This window comes from Pseudorca crassidens, chromosome 6, assembly GCF_039906515.1.
Source record: "Pseudorca crassidens isolate mPseCra1 chromosome 6, mPseCra1.hap1, whole genome shotgun sequence".
NCBI classification, from domain to species: domain Eukaryota; kingdom Metazoa; phylum Chordata; class Mammalia; order Artiodactyla; family Delphinidae; genus Pseudorca; species Pseudorca crassidens.
This window is the reverse complement of record NC_090301.1, coordinates 19,650,532-19,663,182: the sequence shown is the minus strand read 5'-3', so window position 1 is coordinate 19,663,182 and position 12,651 is coordinate 19,650,532. Positions and strand designations below refer to the sequence as shown.

The window sequence follows — 12,651 nt, the reverse complement described above, 5'->3', positions numbered from 1 at the left end:
ATGGGGCAGAGGTGAGCAGGGGCTGAGGAAGGGAAGCGAGATAGGGTCAGGCTGAGCTCAGGAACCCTTTGCAGCTGTCATCACCATCAGCCCAAACCCATTCTTTCTCCAAAAAAAAAAGCTTAATGCCTTTTACAGTTGCAATTGGGCGGACCAGGGGTCCGGAAATGGAGCTCACACCCCCAACCCGGAGCAACCTCAGCCTTCCTGGGTGGGAACCAGGGCTAGGTGGAGGGTGTAGCTTGGCAGGCCTTGAGGGCTGACCCCTACTAACGAGGAACATCAGGGGCACCAGAAAGCAGAGGACCCCAGAGAGGCCTCAGATGGTGAGGGAGTGTGGCCAAGAGCCTGCCCCTGCCACCACGGGGTCAAAGCTCCCAGCTCTGAGGCATGCAGGAAAGGCTGGGCATGGTTCTCCCTCACCTCCTACCAATAAGGGACTAAACTAAAGTTGCAGCAAGAGGGATGCAGGTTAGGACTTCCCTGGTGGCGCAGTGGTTAAGAATCCGCCTGCCAATGCAGGGCACACGGGTTCGAGCCCTGGTCCGGGAAGATCCCACATGCCGCTGAGCAACGAAGCCCGTGCGCCACAACTACTGAGCCTGCGCTCTGCAGCCAACGAGCCACAACTACTGAGCCTACGAACTACAGCTACTGAAGCCCACGCGCCTAGAGCCTGTGCTCCTCAACAAGAGAAACCACCACAATGAGAAGCCCTAGCACCGCAGCGAAGAGTAGCCCCCGCTCGCCACAACTAGAGAAAGCCCGCATGCAACAACGAAGACCCAACACAGCCAAAAATTAAACGAAATTTAAAAGAGGGATGCAGGTTAGACTTCAGAGAGACCTAGAGGGTATAAGACACAGCAACTTGCAGCATTATTTGGAGAATCTCACTTTCAAATATAGTTGCTACCCCTACGGGTATAGTCCATGGTCAAGAGTAGCTTGCCCAGAGGTCAAGAGTGGCCTGCCTGGAGGCCAGGCCACATCCTTGCTGGGCTGGGAGTCTCTGATTCAGTGACTCTCATCAAGGAATGGATGGGATCCAAGAAGGGGAGCCTGGGCTGGTTTATAATAATGCATCTTGTCTACAGTGATGGCAGCTTTCTCAGAGTTCTCCATAAACACAGCTCCCTTCCCTGGGCAGAGAAGGCCTCGAGAGGTCCCCTTATCTCCCCACCAGCCCCCAGTCACAGAGAGACAGAGTTAGAGGGGGGAGGACGTCTCTTCTCTGGGCTCTGATGCTAGGACCCCTTGGGGGAAAATGATGCCAACATCTCCTCCACTCTCTGGTCCCATAAGCCTCCCTATCTTAGGGGTGGAACAACCACAGCAAGAGAGAAAAGGGCCAACCCAGAGTTGGGCTCCTGGAAGGACACCACCACCACCACCACCACCACCACCACCACCAGTAATAATTATAATAATAGCAATAATAATAATTGCTAACATTTATTGAGCACTTACTATGTGCCAGGCACTGTTCAAAGTGTTTTCAGTGAACTAACTCATCTGATCCTCACAACCACACTATGAGGCAGAAATTATTATTAAAACTGTCAAGGGCATTATGCTAGGTGAAATAAGTCAGACAGGGAAAGACAAATACTGTATATCACTTATATGTGGAATCTAAAAAATACAACAAACTAGTGAATATAACAAAAAAAGCAGACTCACAGAGAGAGAGAACAAACTAGTGGTTACCAGTGGCAGGGCGGGGGTGGGGGGATATAAGGGTAGGGGAGGGGAAGGTACAAACTATTGGTTGTACAAACTGTTAGGCTACAAGGATGTACTGTACAACACAGGGAATCTAGCCAATATTTTGTAATAACTGTACATGGAACGTAACCTTTACAAATTGCATTAAAGGATAAAATTTTTTAAAAATTTTTAAACTGTCTGAAACTCTCACCCGTCTGCCCCTCATTAGTCAGTTGATTCGCGCTAAGCAGCACTGTGCCAGGCACAGCAAGGATCACCAGGGAGGCAAGTGGCACAGGCATGCCCTCAAGGGGCTTGTAATCCAACTAGAAGACATGTGAGCACCTAGGAAGCTTGCAAGGGCTAGGAAAACTGAGGGGTCCCATATTCTCTGCTGGAGAAGGCCTAGGAAGTCTCCTGGGGGCCCTGACCTAGGCCTGGGACCCTTGCCCCATAATGGCAGAAAGACAGGATTCCACTCGGGCCCTGCTGTAGCCCCTCACGCCCCATCAGCTCCCCAGGACACAGCCCTTCTGGGCCAGTCCCTCTCTGCTTCCTGGAACACCCAGGCCTGAGCTACAGGCTTGCAGCCCTAAAAAGGCAGGGATTAGAGAGCCCAGACTAACCCTGGAGGACGGACTAGGACTGGCAGCGCCAGGGACGGCCTTGGGCCCACCTACCACCCCCCACCCCACAGACACCGACCACCCTCCCTGAGGAAACCGAGGTGTGGACAAGTAGGAAGATGGCCAAGGTCACCAAGCTGGCTAGAGGCAGGCCAGGGACCCAGCTGCACCTTCTGCGGCCCCGCCCCCCACCATGGGAAAGCGTTTCAGGTGATTGGCGAGAAGGAAGGAGGGGAGGGCTGCATGTGACCATGCATAATAGAGGGGGCACCCGAGGGGGGGTGGCGTGGCCCACAGGACTGGCAGCCCTGCCCCCCGCCACCACCCTCGTTCCAGCTTGCTGGTGCCCACAGCTCTGCACGCCTAATAGCTTTGGAAGCCAAGACCGGGGCCATGGGCAGACGGTGCTGGGGACAAAATCCCTCCAGCCTCCCCAGATCCCTCCCTCCCTCCCGCAGCACCAACCCATTTCTGATTCGCTTTTTTTCAGAGTCGAGTAACTGGGAGAGCTTTCCTCTGCCCCCCTTTGATACACATCCCTCAACTGGGCCTCGGTTTCCCTTTCTGGGGTGAAAGAGACTCAAGGCCCCAGAAATAAGCCAAGAAGCCGGAGTAGCTGCACCTGAAACCCTTTGCCAGCCACCCCAGCTCCGACCCTGACTTCTCCAGGGTCAAGGGCACACTCAGCATCTCACCTCCCTGCCCCTCCCACTGGGTCCCCGTCAGACCAGAGGAAGAAGCATCCTAACTGAGCAGCTTCATCTGGTCCCAAGGTACTGAAGTTAGACATCAGAAGGGACTTCATCCTCAGCTGAGACCAGGACCCTACTCCTTCGCTCTCTCCACTAAGGAGAAAAGGGCTCCCAGGGCATCCAGAGAGGAGGGGCTGCAGAGAGAGGCAGGCTGGGACATCCAGTGTAGGTCCAGAGACCACCCCAGAAGCCCACCTTGACGCTCCATCAAGGGAAACTCAAGTCTCCCAGGGTTTGATGCTCAGAAACCTTGAACCCCACCCCTACCCTGCCTCTCCTCTCTGCCCTCAAGCCCCCCCACCCCAACCTTGGAAAACAGGTCTGGAGAGGCCAGTGGCGGGGAGCAGGTGGCCGGCTCCTCCCACACTCCAGAGAGGCACTAGAACTACGCCCTTGGCTGGCACCCCCAGCAGTTAGTTACACAAACCACCTCTAGCTGCCCTGACTACCTGTATTATTTTACAAATTCGGAAACCAAGGCTCAGAGGAGTGCAGCCCCTGTGTTTTTCCCATCTCAGATCTTGGCTCCGCTGCCTACCATTTCCAGGCAGGCTGGGGAGGCCCATTTTGGGGGGCAAACTGGACAGGGGCTCAAGCTGCCCACCTTCAGTGCACACCCCCCTCCTTGCCTACTGCCCCCAGTTAGCACCTCAGGGCGGGATATGGGCTCTAACTGCAGGGGAGCAGGGCTCCCCTCCATCCTACACCGTGCCCTGGGCCCACAGGTCTGCTCCAGCCCTTGTGGGGTTAACCCGCCGGGCAAGGCAAGCAGTGGGACAAGAGGAATCGGAAGAAACTCAAAATCCTGGCAGGAAGCAGACCTGGTGGGGCAGTGAGCTATGGGTGTGAGGGCCGAGCGTCAGGCTCTCCGTTCCCCGAACATTGGCAGGGCACAAAAGGACCCTGAGAGGTCCTGCCTGTGCCCACACCCCAGGCCAGAGGCCACTGCCTTCCTGCTCCCTGATCCGGGTGTCAGAGAATTCCCCGACTCTAAGAATCCCAGGACCTCAGCATCCCAAGAGACCTTCAAGGTCATCCCTTCTAACCACATCCCAGCTCAGGAATCCTTCCAAGCTGCTGTCCGGTTCTGTCTGAACTCCCCGCCCCCAGACGGGAAGCTCACCACCTTACAAGGCAGCCCTTTCTCCTGCTGACCCGCCAGGCTTGTTAGGAAGCCCTTCGTTACACCGAGCTGAGCTTCCTTCACCAAACTAAAATCCATTCTGCCCCTTTGCTTCCTACTCTTACTTCAGTAGAAACAGGGCACTGAGAGTTCCCAAACTCCAAAGCTTCAGCCACAGTCCCTCAGCAATGAGAAGATGGTCACCAAAGGGTAACCTCCTCTCTGAACTCCTCTGCACCCCACCCCGGCCCCCCTCCAACCTGGCCACCAGCTCCCTGAGTTTACAGTTCTGGACACCGCAGCCCCCATGGGAGATTCTGAACTGGGGCTTTGAGGGAAGTGAAGGATGAAGCATGGGATGAGGGATCAGGAAGGAGAGCCAGAAGGGTTCAAGGCCAAGGACTTGGAAGCAGAGGTTCCCAGGTTGCCTCCTCCGCCACCCAAGAATTCTCAGCTCAAAGTTCTGGCTCCCAGTCCTATTAGACCGGCTGAGAGACCCTCCTAGGCCCTGGCCCACTGTCTCCACTCCCTGCCCTCTGCGGGCAGCAGAGTCAAGGCCAAGCCCACGCTGCGACCCCAGCACTGATCCCGTTGAGAGCTGTCCCAGCCAGCTCCCCACTCCAGAGCCAGGTCCAGGTCCTCCCTCCTACTCTCCTAGGCCAGAGGGGTCAGGGCAGAGGGTGCCTTAGCCTTAGCAAGCTTTGAGGTCCCGGGGGAGAGCGAGGGTGGGGGAGACTGGAGTAGCCGCCAGCTGGCAGGGGTGGGAGCAACTTAAGGCCAAGTCTGAGCCACAGTGGTCCCCACCCGACCCAGGCAGCGGCAGGAAGGGGCCCAGCAGAGACTCGAGGAAAAAGGGTACTCCCCCCACACCCTCCCAAACCCCTGGCTGGCTCTACCACATGGAAGGAACGCTGGGGCTCCCAGAAGAGAAGCCCCTGTCCCCAAAGGCTCGAGAACCCTCGCCTCCAGCTGCCCCTCTAAGCCTCACTCCACGACCGCCTGTTCTGCCCTCCCCAAGCCAGTTCCTCCCCTACCCAGCACCCATCCCGTCCCCTAACCCCATCCCACCCGCCGCAGGGAGCCCAGCTCGGGAGCCCAGCGGGCTTCTCTTGGTCACCCCTCGGTCACCACCCTCCCAGTTTCCTCTGCTAAGACAGTGCCCAACCTAAAAACATCTGGAGAGGCAGTCCTGGCCCTGGTCCTGAACTGAGGGTAGGGGACAGACACTGAGGTTAGCTCTGTATGGGTGCTTGGGCTTGGCAAGGGGTGGCAGGCATGACTGAGGGTCAGGGCAGGAGAGAGCAGTGGGGAGAGAGGAAGGAGCGGGGGGTGAAAGGCAGCTGCGTGTGTCTGTTCATTAACCACCTGGATTAGCTATTTCTACCCAGAGGGGTGAGAAGGGAGTCGGAGCTGCTGGCTGGGGGAGGGTGGCAGGGGGCACTCATGCCAGGCTGTGCCCATGGGCAAGGGAGCACGGACCCACGCTGAGGAGGGTGAAGTGGGAAACCTTCTTGAGCCTGCCAGACCCTCATTCGCAGACGTGGCTGCCCCTGGGAGATGAGGCGTGGAAGCAAGAAGAGCCCCAAGGAGGAATAAGGTGCCCAGTAACAGCTCCCACCCATGGCAGGGCAAGAAATGGAGAGGAAAAACTGCCCACGCCTGTGTCGTGGTCCTCGCCCCCAGGCAGCCCTGCGACAGCAGGCAGGCAAGGGAAGGGACCCTGGAGACGAAATGCCCCAACCTCCCCACTGCCTTGGTCAGTGTGTCCCTCCCCACTCGTCCCTGCTGGCCTCGGTCTCAAGCAGCCACTGACACCAGCAACTTCCCCAGCAAACAAAACTCCTTGTGACTGGTCTCTCTCCAAGCAGGGACAACCGCGCCCCAGACATCCCTGCCAGAACCAGACACTGACGGCGGCAGGGGGCTGACATGTTGGCCTGGGGGGCTACCTAGCCCAGAGGCACGTGAGCAGGCAGACTGACCTCCCCCCTCCTCTAATTTATGCCCCACTGGTGGTCCTGACAGCACCAGTGCCGGCAGCCCGCCACACACACACACACACACACACACACACACACACACACACGCACACGCACACCCCACACTCACCTTTCCGGCAGAGGAGTCACTGGGTGGGATGGGTGTCTGGGCTCACAGGACGGGGGGCGGCGGTGAGCAGTGATGGGGCAGCAGCTGTGGCTGGCAAGAAGCTGGTTGCCGAGAGGAGGGCGTGAGTGAGCCTTGTGTCCAGGCAGGGAGCTGGCGCAGGGGGCAGAGCTGGTCCCAGGGCCCCTACTGGGAACTGAGCAAGGGCGCAGCTCGCCAGGCTCCCTCCCCTGGCAGTGGAGGCGGGCGGGCTGTCAGCGCACCGCCTCCTCCTTCCCCCTTCCCGGAGCCGGCCAGCAGTCTGCCCGCCGCCTCCTTTAACCCCTGAAGCACTCGGCCAGGGCATTCACGTCCAGCTCCCAGCTCGGCCAGCTGGGCGGCAGGGCCCGTATGCCTGCGGCAAGGCATGCCAAGAAGGGTGCCCCCCCCATGGCTGCCAGCCCAGCAGCCTCCCAGGGGACCTGAAGCGAGGGACAGAGGGCTTTCGGGGCAGAGGGGGCAGGATGCCAAGAGGTCCAGGACCCCATGGAAGAGACACAGCTACAGAGAAATGGCCCAAGGGCTACTGGGTGGAGAAGGATGGTTGGTGAGACAATAATAATAATAGCAACTCCCAACTTTTGTAAACCGCTCTGCCTTATGCTGTTTCCAACTCATTTTGTGACTGGAGACCTAAAATCTCATTTCTGAACCTGTTTTTGTTGTTGTTGTTTTTTTTCTGTCAAATGTGGGATAACAATCTTGGCTTTTTTCTCTGGGCTGAGTTAGGACGTTTGTGACTGTATATTCAAAAATGATTTGAACTGAACTCTCATTAATGAAATGCATGCTTCAATTCTCTTTGAAATACATCCAAAAATAAAAATAAGACGGATTGATGGAGGGAGAGATAGAAATGTGATAAAGCAAATGTAGCAACGTGTTTATTACAGAATCAGGGAGATTACCATATTATCCTTTCAACTTTTCGATATGCAAAAAAATTTTTACAATTAAAAATATTGGGGGAAATGTGATTTGAAGTCTGGGGTACCATACAAATGATAAAAGAAGCAGATAGGGTTATTCTGAGGGGAAGGAAAAAGTCATTTGCTGCATACCTATTTGTACGCCTGGCACTTAAAGAATATTCCCTCTCTCTCACTTAATCTTCGAATCTCCCTTGTTATTTTAGCTGAAGAAAGTGACCCTGGAGCGGTTAGCTGACTTGTCCAAGACCACACAGGATGGTGTAGAGCAGGAGCTCGGACCCGACGGGCTGGCTCCAGAGACAAGCTCCCCACCACTCAGCCCTCCAGAGATTCAAAGGTCCTTCTCTTGGCCACCTGGGCCACCCTCCTGTGAGGTCCTGGGTCAGTGGCCTGCATCTCTGAGCCTCCTCAGTTTCCCCTGCTGGCTGATGAGTTTGGATCCAAAGGTCTTCAGAGATCTTTTCTGGTTCTAATGTTCACTGATTTTATGAATCCAGCCAAACCCTTACCCAGGCTTCAATTTTCCAAAGAGTAAAGTGATAGGGGAGCCCCGGGAGGAACAAACAGCCTCAGGAAAGATTTGGTGGCATCTGGGGCCAGCGTCACAGAGATGGTCAGCACGTGAGAGGGCTGCTCCCCAACCCCCCCCCCCAATCCGTGACAGTGAAGCCCAGGAGGACGGAGACGGGGAGAGAGGCACCTCCTCAGGACCTTACGTGGGGAGGGCAGAGACGGAGGCCTCATTGCATCCACCCCCTGCCTCCAGAGCAAGATGACCTCATCCCCTCCCAGATGGGAAGAGTCGGTGGGCAGTGATGGGGCAGCAGCTGTGGCTGGCCTCCCAGAGTCCCAAATTCCAGCATCTCAGAACCTACCAACCTTGACAGTGTCCTCAATCTGTAAGTACGTGGGAACTGACCAGAGATGGGAAAGACCTGGTTCCACAGAACGTGCCTTTGAGATTGTGTAGGAAAACCTGGCCCAGGCCTCCTGGGGCCCCTGCCCAGCCCTCACTGCCCCAACTCTGAGACAAAGTTGTCTCCAAATAGCCTTATCCTGCCTAACCCTCACACCCCTGCAGACCAGGGGCTGCTCAGGGGCTTGGGTCAGCCCTGGTCAGGGGAGGGAAGTGACAGTAGTCCATGTCAGCCATCTAGGCTCTTCTAGAGGTAGAGAGGGGGGTCTGCTATAAAAGTGGAACCCTCAGGGCTTCCCTGACGGTCCAGTGGTTAAGACTCTGTGCTTCCAGTGCAGGGGGCGTGGGTTCAATCCCTGGTCGGGGAGCTAAGATCCCACATGCCATGCCGTGCGGCCAAAAAAATTTTTTAATTTAAAAATTAAAATAAGAAAATAAAAGTGGAACCCTCTCCCAGGTCACAGAAGAGCAGAAGTGCTATCCTCCCCGTCGCCTCTTTCCAACCCACACCTACTATCATCCTGCTTGACATCAGATAGTCCCTAGCTCCCCACAACCTACCGTATCCAGTCCCAGCTCTGCAGCATGACATTCGAGACCCTCTGTGGTGCAGCCCTGCCCGTTGAGCCTTGCCATCACATCATTCAGGGCTCAGTTCAAAAGCCACATTCTCTATGGATCCTTCTCCAGCTATTTGGTAGGTACTGACCCCTCTGCTGAATACCCGGGGCTCTCGCTCAAATGCTAACGCTGTGACATACACTTGTCGGGTGCACTCCTGTATCTTCCAATAGTTGAGCAAAGATCTACTTGTCTTTTTCTTTCTCCTTTCCAACTTTGCCCAGTGCCTAGCACAACGCTGACACCTAGTAGATTCTCAATAAATGTGTAATGAATAAATGAACAATGGAGAGATGGATGGATGATGAGTTAAAAATCGAATGAAAGGGCTCTTTTAAATGCTTAATTCTGCACAAGGTTGTACCGAGATAACTGTATGCAGACTTTTATCTTCAAAGTTATATTATCACAGACAGAAAACCTGAGTATGCTAAGACATGGGGACCATAAGACTGATACACAGATGTCCCAGGAGCATCCCACCCACCCCAGGGCTGCAGCAGATGCAGGGGGCTCTGAGAAACACCGTCCTCCAGCCGCTCTCATCCCCCACTCCACCATCATTCCCTCTGTCCCAGCCTTCCTGCTCCAACACCTGGGTACAGAACCATGAATTCAGCAAATCTCTAAAAACCACACAGAGAGGAAGTCAAGAAACTAGAGGCTTTCAAAGAAGAGCAGCCGTTCCCTTTATTTCCAAGAGCTGTCCCACAGCCGATCACACACACACACACACACACACACACAGCGCCAGAACTGCTTCCCGCAGAAGCCTGCTCAGCCCTTCTGTCCCCTCCCAGCTCCTCCTCCTCCAGGCTGATGAAGACTCAGGATTCCCAGGGTTTCCCACCTCCCATCCCCCAACCCTCCTTCCCCTCTCCCTGAGCCAGTCCATGCCCCTTTCCCTCCTCCCTCCCTTCCTCCCTCCCATCCCCAAGCACAGCACTGCACATCTGGTTCCAGTTGTGGTTGGTCCATTCAGGGGCAGGCCTTGGGGGGGTTCTCATAAAACTGAATAATACCAGTGTTGGAGCCCAGTGCAGCTGGGGGAAGGGAGGGCAGGAGGCCGCACGGGGCGGGAGGGAGAGAAGCGGCAGCTGGGAGGCAAGGAGACGCAGAACACAGAAAGGAGCCGGGCAGTGCCTGGCATCTAATAGGCGTTCAATGGATGCTTGTAAATGGCAGATAGACGCTAGAGACGCGGAGGGCAGAAAAGCCAGGAGGAGAGAGTGGGACAAAGAGTGGGTCAGAAGCAGGGACCCAGAGGGATGAAGGAGAGGGAGCTGGGGGTGGCGGGCCACCCATGGAGCCACAGAGAGGCCACAGAGAAGAGAGGGGAAATGAACCGCTCTCGTCGGGGCCAGGTGCTGAGTTAGGCATTGCCATGGGGAGCGTAGGGGACGCGACAGAATGGGGGACAGAAGGACACAGAGAGACAGAGAAAAAAGGGCCAAGAGAAAGTCAAAAGAAAGAAAGGTCAAGGCCCAAGAGCACTGAATGCCGGCTTCCCGGGCCTCTCAGCCCCACAGCGGGCTGTGAGGGAGAGGCGTGTCAACCCACAGCTGAACTCATTGGCTCCTTCATTTCATTTTCACCCCTATTTAAACGCCCACCCTGCACCAAACCTTTTCCATGTGCTTTTCCATGCAGACCCCCATTAAAACCTGGCAAGTGACTATGACTCTTATCCCAGTCTTAGAGATGGGCTCAGAGCAGTTAAGCGATCACCCAGCGTCACAGAGCAGCTGATGAAGGAGGAGGAATTTGGATCCAGGTTTTCCAACTCAAGGCTCTGTCACCATATGGCACAACTGGGCATTCCAGGTCCCAGCACTCCCCCTGGAGGGCACCACGCCCCTTGACCCCCACGTTCGCTGGGCCAGATTCCCAGGCTCTTACAGTACTGAGGGGAAGCTCCTCAGAGCTGGGCTAAGAGTTGACCACAAACACCCAGCAGGGAGGGATTGGCTCCTGAAATCTTCCTAGGGTGGAGGCAGGGGAGTGGCCTCCCGGAGCCACCCGCCCCAGGGCCCTTGGCCCCGCCCTCTTCCTCTCCCTCCACTACAGAGAAGACAGGGCCACATGCCCAGACCCCAAGGGGAGAGACCCTGGCCCTCAGAATCCTGCTGGACCTGACACACGCTGGCTGGGAGCCAGGCCCTGGGGGTCGCCCTAGGCAATTGGTCAAAGTCTATGCATTCGGGTTGCACCCTCCCCCTTCTGACCACACCACCCCCCTGCAGCTGGGGATGAGTTTGGGCTGTCCTCCAGGGTGCTGTCATCTCTGGGCCACCCCTGGGACCCCCTGGTTAGGGCACCCTCCAGAGCTGACTCCAGAAGCCAAACCCTGCCCTGCTGCCCCACAGAGCCCCTCTCCCTCCCTTCCTTCCTGAGGCTGGGCTTCACAGCCCAGGTCAATGGTCGTTTCCTTTACTATTTGTCATCCTTAACACTCAGGCCAGACTGAGGCAGGGTCAGGCCCCCCCCACCCCCGGCCCCGGGGCCCCGCCGCAGTCCCCTATTTGCATCTCATTTGCATGCGTTCCCAGCACCTCTCAAAGTGCAGCAATGCCTCAGGCCCTTTGCCACACACTCCCCCCACCCCCCCCACCCCCTCCAACCCCCCCAACCGCCCCCCCGGGAGGGAGAAGCACGAGGCCTTCCACATTCAGGGGTCCTACTCTCAGATTTGCACCACAGTCTGAGGGTGGAGGATCAGAGGGCAGGGGAAGCATGGGGAAAACAGTCTGCCAACAGTGTGTCCCCAAGACACATGATGACAGCCCCTCCCTCCCCGGAGCCAGCCTCAGTTTCCAGCCAGGAGAGGCAGTGGGACCCAGCCCCAAGAGCCTCCAACTGGGAGTCAGGGCCTCGGGTTCCAGCCCTGCTCAGCCCTGCTTTGTCTTGGGGACCAAAGGTCACTCTCGGCCCCTCTTGGCTTTCATCTCCTCATCCGATAACCTCTCAGGTCCCTTGGAAGATTCCTGGAACACGTTTCCAGGCAGATGTTGATCCTTGGCAGAAAGTCGCTGCTGGTGTCAGTTGATTGCACACAAATCCCTATCTCCCCCGAGAAGTGCGATTTTAAAGCAGGAAGGACCCTGAGATTTAGGTGCCTCCAGGACAGGATTCCTCTTAGGTCTCCCCCAGCGATGATCACTGGCTCAGCCTGGATCCTTTCGGGGAGAGCCCACAACCCTCCCTCACACAGCCACATCCACCACCCTAACCCCATTATTATACGGTTCCTGGACTAGACTGTTGGGGAATCCCCAAACCTAGATTATCTGGGTTTCAGGAAGGTGTTGGCAGGATCCATGATGAAATGCTTAGAGAAAAGATAGAAAGTCGAGTGGATTCCTAGCCAGCAAGCCAAGGGGTGTTGATTAATAGATCAATGTCAACTTCCTGACTTGCCAAAGGGCGCTGTCCTCTGCCCTGGCTTGTCCGACATACTTGTCAGTAACTAGGTGAGGACTCAGAATGGAGACTCACCAAGCACACGTAGAAAACAAAAAACAGAAAGAAGAACTAAGGTATGGAACTGAATTGAAGCGCAAAACTGACTTTATAAAAAGGCCGAAATTAGCAAGGAAGCATTTCTCTTGGAGTAAAGTCCTGAACTAAGATTCAAGATTCATTTTTTTAAAAAACTGAATTAATTAATCATGTAAGGAAAAGTCTAAGATTTAGTGAAAACAAACTCAGTTCAGCGGGCAATAGGATATGGCTGACCCCAAAAGGTACGTGCACTTTTGGTTGTGTGAATAGAGGTACAGAAGCCAGAAGAAAGAAGGTGAAAGTTCCACTCTACTCCACGCTGCTC

At 55.8% G+C, this 12,651-nt stretch overlaps 1 protein-coding gene across 10 annotated transcripts in view; it reads right to left on the bottom strand.

Moving 5' to 3' along the window:
• The window catches only part of TNS1 (tensin 1), a 197,697-nt gene that overhangs the window by 131,758 nt on the left and 53,288 nt on the right, over nucleotides 1-12,651 (bottom strand). For 2 of the 10 annotated variants that reach the window (XM_067740642.1, XM_067740640.1), the window contains exon 1: nucleotides 6,321-6,552. The exons of the other annotated variants lie outside the window; for them this stretch is intronic. The gene's annotated coding sequence lies outside the window, so the exon portion shown is untranslated. Of the gene's footprint in view, nucleotides 1-6,320; nucleotides 6,553-12,651 lie in introns of those variants that run through there. 10 annotated transcript variants of the gene reach the window in all.